The sequence below is a fragment of the Diabrotica undecimpunctata genome, chromosome 8 (genome assembly GCF_040954645.1).
Source record: "Diabrotica undecimpunctata isolate CICGRU chromosome 8, icDiaUnde3, whole genome shotgun sequence".
Lineage (NCBI taxonomy): Eukaryota > Metazoa > Arthropoda > Insecta > Coleoptera > Chrysomelidae > Diabrotica > Diabrotica undecimpunctata.
Genome location: NC_092810.1, coordinates 48,136,596 through 48,144,599, shown reverse-complemented (window position 1 = coordinate 48,144,599; position 8,004 = coordinate 48,136,596).

Below are 8,004 nucleotides of genomic sequence, written 5' to 3'. Positions count from 1 at the left end.
CTGTGAAAGATTTCGCCCGTTGACTTCAAAGAATTAACAAATTCAGTTCTTGACATTCTTGGAGTCAAATAAAAGACATTTTCGTACTTTTTACATGCAAAACAGTCCATATAATTTATAATTATATTGTTTTTACGTAACTTGTAATAAACTTATGTTATAGTCATATAGTTTTAGTTATTTCATACCACCACTTGCACTTGCGGCCCTGAGGAAAATTTCATTCAAACTAATAGACTCTCAAAGAAATCCTAGTGAGGATCCCTGCTTTAGACCGTAGTGTCAAATATCGATTCCGTGAATTTTGTAGTGGCCGAATGAACATTGGATAAATCACGAACTGGATCGCCCTCCTGAGCAGTTAGACCGGAAAATATAAAGTACACGAAATAGTTTTAGCTGAAACTTAAAGTGAAAGTGCGTGAATGGCAGAAACTACAAGAATTAGTAAAGTGCGCACTATATACTCTTATATTTTGAATACGAAAGAAATTATCCTGTCGATGAGTGTCACGTTTACTGACCATTGACCAAAAACATGATCGTGTGAACACTTCACAGGAGTATTGGACTTTATAAAGCGCAATATGTCGGACTTTTGGCGTCGATTGGTAACCGTTGATCAAACCTGGATTTCCTATTACATGCCAGAGAACAGAATAAACGTACTGTAGTGGACTGACTTGGTACAGAAAACTTGGTACAGACAGACATTGAAGTAACATGGACTGCTCTAAAAACAAAAATAACAAAGATACAAGAAGAAGACATCGGGTTCATTAAACACAACAAAAAACAAGAATGGATAACGCAAGAGATCATGGACGTAAGACGAAAACATAAAACAAGCCCAATAGAATACAAGCGAATCAACAAAATCATTAGAAAAAAGTGCAGGGACGCGAAAGAAAACTGGATGTCAACAAAATGCCTAGAAATCGAATAACTTCAGGAAAAATACGACACCTTTAATATTCATAAAAAAGTAAAAGAAATGACAAATAGACACAAAAAGAGACAAGCAACAATATTAAAAAATGATAATAACGAAATAATTATGGGTACAGAAGACAAACTAGAGAGATGGAAAGAATACATACAAACTCTTTTTGACGACGATAGACCTTGTTCTCCACCATCCACAGATAATCGAATAAATGAAAAAGGCCCAGAAATAACCAAAGAAGAAGTAATTCATGCAGTAAAATCTCAGAAAGATGGAAAAGCCACCGGTCCAGACAATATCAATGTCGAAATACTTAAACTAATTGCAGATAACGAAAGTAAAAGCCTAGATTTAATAACAGCACTATTCAATAAGATATATGACACAGGTAAAATACCAACAGACTGGCTAAAATCAACATTCATAGCATTACCAAAAAAATCGAATTCCTCACAATGCGATGATTATCGAATATTAAGCTTGATGTCTCATGTCCTTAAAACTTTTCTCAGAATTATCCATACACGAATTTACAAGAAGTGCGAGTTCCAGATGAGTGACACTTAATTCGGATTTCGAAACGGATTGGGAACACGAGAGGCTCTTTTTGCTTTAAATGTGTTAACGCAACGATGCAGAGACATGAATGTAGATGTATATGCATGTTTTATTGACTATCGAAAAGCATTTGACTGCGTTAACCATCAAAAGATGATCGAAATTCTGAGAACAACTGGAGTTGACGAACAAGACTTGCGAATTATCTCAGAACTATACTGGCACCAAACGGCAACAATTGAAATAGAGCACACAACATCCAAAGACATACAAATCCGACGAGGAGTGAGACAGGGTTGCGTCTTATCACCGCTACTCTTTAATTTGTATTCGGAGTCTATATTCAGAGAAGCATTAGACGAGGTCCAAGGCGGAATTAAGATTAACGGAATCAGCATAGACAACATCAGGTATGCTGATGATACCGTCTTAATAGCAAGCAACGCACAAGAACTACAAAATATAATAAATGCGGTAGTTCACCACAGCGAAATGTTCGGTTTACATCTAAACGTTTCCAAAACTAAAACTTTAGTATTTTCAAAGACACCAATAAACGTACAGGTGTATGCCAAGGGTCAAATAATAGAACAGGTAAATTCCATAAAATATTTGGGAACAAATATCAATAGTCAGTGTAATCCAAAAAAAGAAATCCTATCAAGGATCGAACAAGCAAGGAAAACATTCATGAGCATTAAAACATTTTTTACAAGATCAGACCTTAGTCTACAGCTTAGAATCCGAATGATCAGATGTTACGTTTTTTCTGTCTTACTGTATGGCTGTGAAACTTGGACAATGGACTCTGAAATAGAAAAAAGAATAGATGCCTTTGAGATGTATATATACAGACGAATGTTGAGGATTCCATGGGTACAAAGAGTTACTAATGTTGAGGTACTTCGTCGCATGTGTAAACAAAAAGAATTACTAAGAATAATCAAAGAGAGAAAAATGCAATACTTGGATCATGTGCTGAGAGGCGAAAGATATGAATTACTTCAAGTTATACTGGAAGGAAAAGTACAGGGCAAAAGATCAGTAGGAAGACGCCAGAACTCGTGGCTGAAAGACCTGAGGAGATGGTTCGACTGCTCATCCACAGAGATATTTCGCGCAGCAGTTTCCAAAACTACAATTGCCATTTGGATCGCCAACCTTCGAAAGGAGACGGCGCAATGAGAAGAAGAAGAAGTGGACTGAAGCCGGCAAAACTGCTTCGGACCGGCCAAAAGTGGCTCAATGCATCGAAAAAAGTTTATGACCACTGTATTTTGGGATTGCAAATGCATAATTTTAATTAACCATCTTGAAAAAGGTAAAACTGTCAATAGCCAATACTATTAAATAATATTGAAAAAAATTTAAGCAAAAATATGCTAATATGCAGAAGAATACTGTGATGTTCCTCCAAAACGATGTACTGGCTCACAAGAGTGTTATGATCATGGCAAAAATTTATCAGTTAGGTTTACATTTTTTTCTCATCCGGCTCATTCTCTTGATTTGGTCCCCTCAGATTATTATGTCTCCAAAAGAGATAATTGATGAAACAAATATCAACTTGGCAAGGCTTACAGAATCGTATTATTCGCACGGCACAAAAAAGTTAGAAAATCGCTGGAATTATTGTATTGTATTAAGCTAAAAGAATACCATGTCAAATCAAATAAAAGAATTTCTGAAAAACATGTTTTTCATTACTAAGGAGGTTTCAAACTCATTAGACTACCTATTACTGCTTATAAGCGAGGTAACAAAGCACAAAGCCCACCATTCGATTCGGAAAAGTGTCAGAAAAGTTTGTGAATAAAATTCATGATGATAAAATAAAAATTGCATTTTGTGTATAAGGATAACGCATTTTCAAAGTGTATAAAAAATGAAAAATTTCTTTTTATTTGAAATCAATCGAAAGTCATTACTCAGGGCTTTTCGAGATTGCTGAACCCGAATATTATCCCGGTGATGGTCCAAGAGCTAGCTGATGCAAAAAGTGGACCTTGTCCCCTGAAGTTTAATTAGATTTAAATTTAAAATCAGTCATAAGTCATTACTCGGGGATTTTTGGGGTTGCTGTACATAAATATTACGACTGCGATGGTCCTCGAGCTACCTGGTGCCCACGATGGACATTGTCTCCTGAAGTTTTATGTTAATTTGTTATTTAATATGTTTATAAAAGTGTTCGTATCAATTAAGAGGTAAAATATAGTTTCTTAAATATAAAACTGTTGCGTAACAACATTTAATATGTTTATTTCATTTTGTATTATATTGTCATATTACACTGTATATTAGTTTTAAGGTTTAGATTTGTAAAATTCTTCTAATATGTACGGACGTCGATAGCTTGTATAAGAACATTCCAGACATAAGCTTCTAAAGATGTCAAAGAATCATAACATTGAAACGATCAATAGTATATATATATATATATATATATATATATATATATATATATATATATATATATATATAATATATATATATATATATGTATATATATATATATATATTTATATATATATATATATATATATATATATATATATATATATATATATATATGTATATATATATATATATATGTATATATATATATATATATATATATATTTTCCTTTGATTGTTACGTTGTCATCAATCTGTAGATCTTCTATGTCTTCTTCAGTTGTAGATACGTACTCTGTTTTCGCGAGGTTAGTATTTAGGCCAGCCTTGGTATATTTATCATTAGTATATATATATATATATATATATATATATATATATATATATATATATATATAAATATATATATATGTATATATATATATATATATTTATATATATATATATATGTATATATATATATATATATATATATATATACTCAGGGATTCTACAGTATTCACTATCTTCCCTCGCTCAACCGTTTCCATCTCTCTCTGTTGTCCCATTCTCCATCTTTTGGGCCTCTCTTACTCATGGCGTCGTCTACTTCGTTCCTCTAGGATTTTCGGGGTCATCCAGTTTCCTCCTTCCTATGGGGCTCTATTCGGTTATTCTCTTTATCCATCTGCTGTCGCTAGTTCTTCTTACATATCCATTATTGTCCATACCAATTTAGTCTTTTTTGTTCTATATGTTATTATGTATGTTTCTGTTGATGTATTTTGCTTTATTTCGTCATTACTTCCCTATCCATTCTTGTTACTCTGCAGCATCTTCGCAGGCATTCCATCTCTGTTGCTACTATCTTACTGCTGTTTTTCTTGTTTATAATCCAATTTTCAGCCCCATATGTCATAATACTTCGCACTTATGTTTTATAAAACTGTGTTTTTGTCTTCATATTTAGGTGTCTATCCCATCATACTAAGTTAAGTTGTCGGATTGCTGTTCTTGTTTGTTCTAATCTTTGTGTAATTATTTCCTCTGTTGTTGCCTTTTTCGTGATTATAAACCCCAAGTATCTGAATTTAACCTTTCCTTTAATTGTTACGTTGTCATCAATCTGTAGATCTTCTATGTCTTCTTTAGTTGTAGATAGGTACTCTGTTTTCGCGAGGTTAGTATTTAGGCCAGCCTTGGTATATTTATCTTGTAGTTTCTTTAACATGTAGCCTTGGTCTTGTGCAATCACTACTTGATCGTCTGCACAGCTTAACGTATATAGATATTCGTTCCGTACCGGTACTCCCATGCCTTCGCATTTTCATTTCCATGTAGTCAAGGTTTTCTCTAAGTATATTTTGAATAGTGTTGGAGATGTGGAACAACCCTGGAGAAGCTCTTTTGTTATGGTGAAGTCTCCTATGATTCTTGTTCCCATTTTAATGGACACTTTATTTTCTTTATACAGAGCTTTTGTAGCTTTTATGAGTTCCGTCTGTATTTCTAATTTGTATATTGCCTTTCATAGTTCTGACCTTGGTACCGAGTCATACGCCTTTCTCAGGTCCACAAATGTCTAATGTATATCTTAATTTTTGCTTTTTTCTTCTCCAATAATTGTTCCAGTGTGTATATGTGGTCTATGCATGATCTTCCTGCCGTGAAGCCTGCCTGGTCCTCCCCGATTTTGCCGCTTGCTCTATCTTTTCTCGCAGTATCTTCCCATATAATCTTCCTATTGATGATATTAAGCTTATTGTTCTGTAGTTTTCGTATCGTTTTCTATCTCCTTTCTTAAATATAGATGTCATATATGCCTCTGTCCATTCCTTTGGGAGCTGTTCTATTTATGGCTTTCTGAAATATCCATTGTATCATCCGGTGTAATTTTTTTTGATCCGTATTTTATAAGCTCAGGTGAGATGCCTCCAGGTTCCGGTGCTTTCTTATTTTTGATTGCTTTTATGGCCGTTCTCATTTCCCTATCTGTTATTTCTATTTCATGTTGTGGGGATCTGCTTCGTCTTCACCTGTTTTCTTTTCCAATGAATTGTGGTCTTTGTTATGTTAACAGTTCCTTGTAATAGTCCTTCCATTGTTTGTTCTGTATATTTCCCAATTTAATTTTTTCTTTTGAGTTTTGTTTCAATCCTCTCAGTACTTTCCATGACTCCGAAGTTCTTGTACCTCCTATGTATGTTTCAATATTTAAGCAGGTTCTTTCCCATTCTTCATTCTTTTGTTGTGTTATTTGTTTTTTCACTTCTCTATCTTGTTCTCTATATTCTTTATAAACTTCATCGTTGTTTGTAGTCAGCCATTTTCTGTATAGTTGCTTTTTTTCTTCAATTTTTCTTTTTGTTGGTTCATTTATTTCATAATAGTGCTATGTATTTGTTATATGTTGTTTTTCTCCAAGGGCTTCGAATGCTGTTTGTTTTATACTCGCCTTTATATGCTCATATATTTCTTCGATGTTACTCTATCTAAATTCTATTAATTCTTGGTCTAAACGTTGTTGGTATAGTTCTCTTATTGATTGTTCTTGGAGTAGTTCTATATTGTATTGTTTTTCTCTTATAGTGTTCAACGGTTCTTCTGTAGAGGGGGTCTTGTTATATTTCCAATTAATGCCCATTTTTGCTGTCAGTAGTTTATGAACCGTTCCACATTCTGCTCCTCTTCTGACTCGCACATCTTTGATCTTTATTATCTTTACTCCATCAAACGCCTGTTTGAAATCGATATACAAGTTGTAAATAGGTATGTTATATTAAACACATTTTTTATGTATACCTCTTAACATATGTATTTGGTCTATAGTTGACCTCTTTGATCTGAAGCCACATTGGTATTCACCAATCACCTCCCCCGAAAACGATTCCAGGCGGCTGTATATAATTCCTGATAATATCTTGTAGACATCATTTAAAACTGTTATGCCCCTATAATGTTTGCAGAGTAGTTTGTCTCCCCTTTTGTACATAGGAAGTATGATTCATACTTTCCAATCTTCTGGAATGACTTCTAGTGTCCATATGCGGTCGATTAGTTTATGGATACGCCTCCATAGAGCATGTCCACCATTCTTTATCAGTTCTGCAGTTATTCCTTCTGTGCCAGGTGCTTTGTTATTTTTTAGATGTTTTATGACGTTTATCGTTTCTTCCAATGTTGTTTGCTCAACTAGTTGTTCTGCTGTTAGGGGGAATTATTTCTTCATCTTCGTTTTGTTATTTTTCTGGGTTTAACAGCTCTTGAAAATGCTCCTTTCACCTTTTCATTATTTCCTCTTTCTCGCTGATAATTACCCCATTTTTGTCCTTGAAACTATTGATCTTGTCATGTATCATTGGGTGTATTGCTTGGTTTTCTTGTAAAATTTTCTAAATCTGTAATTTCTTATATATTTCCATTTAACATTTCTCTCTTTTTCCTTCTACATATTTTTTATATCTTTTCTGAGTTTGAGTTATCTTTTTCTTGAGATGCCCTTCTATTCAATTGGGAATCCCTTTGTAGACATTTCTGTCTAGCTATATTTTTGCTATTTATTACTTGTTGGCAATCTTGGTCAAACCATTCCTCGTTTCTTTTGCTTGAGGTTTCACCCAATGTTTCCTTTGCCATATTTGTAATTGTCGTTTGGATGACATTCCATTCTTCTTCAATGTTGTTTTGTTCTCCTCTTTCATTTAATATTACTTTTATTTTCTGCTGGTACTCATTCTTCTTTTTAGGTTTTTTAAACATATATGTGTTCCATTTTCTTTGTTTGGCGCCTTTCTCTGCCTCTATAAGTTCTAACATCTGTTACGGAGGTTGCCACCGCTTATATATTAATATGTGATCAATTTGATTAAATTTATTAGTACCAGGTATCATGCAGGTTCCTTTATATATATTTTTATGAGGGAAACACGTACTACATATTAATAGTAATACTGCAATTTAATAACTAATATTATTTACTGCATGCAATTTTTACCTTTTAATAACCTCATAACCTCAATTTTAAATTTCAAATGAAATCTAAACGTAAAAAATATACTTACGAATTTTTACAGTTTAAAATCAATTCAAAATTTTTTCAAGTTAATTATTGATATATATTACAA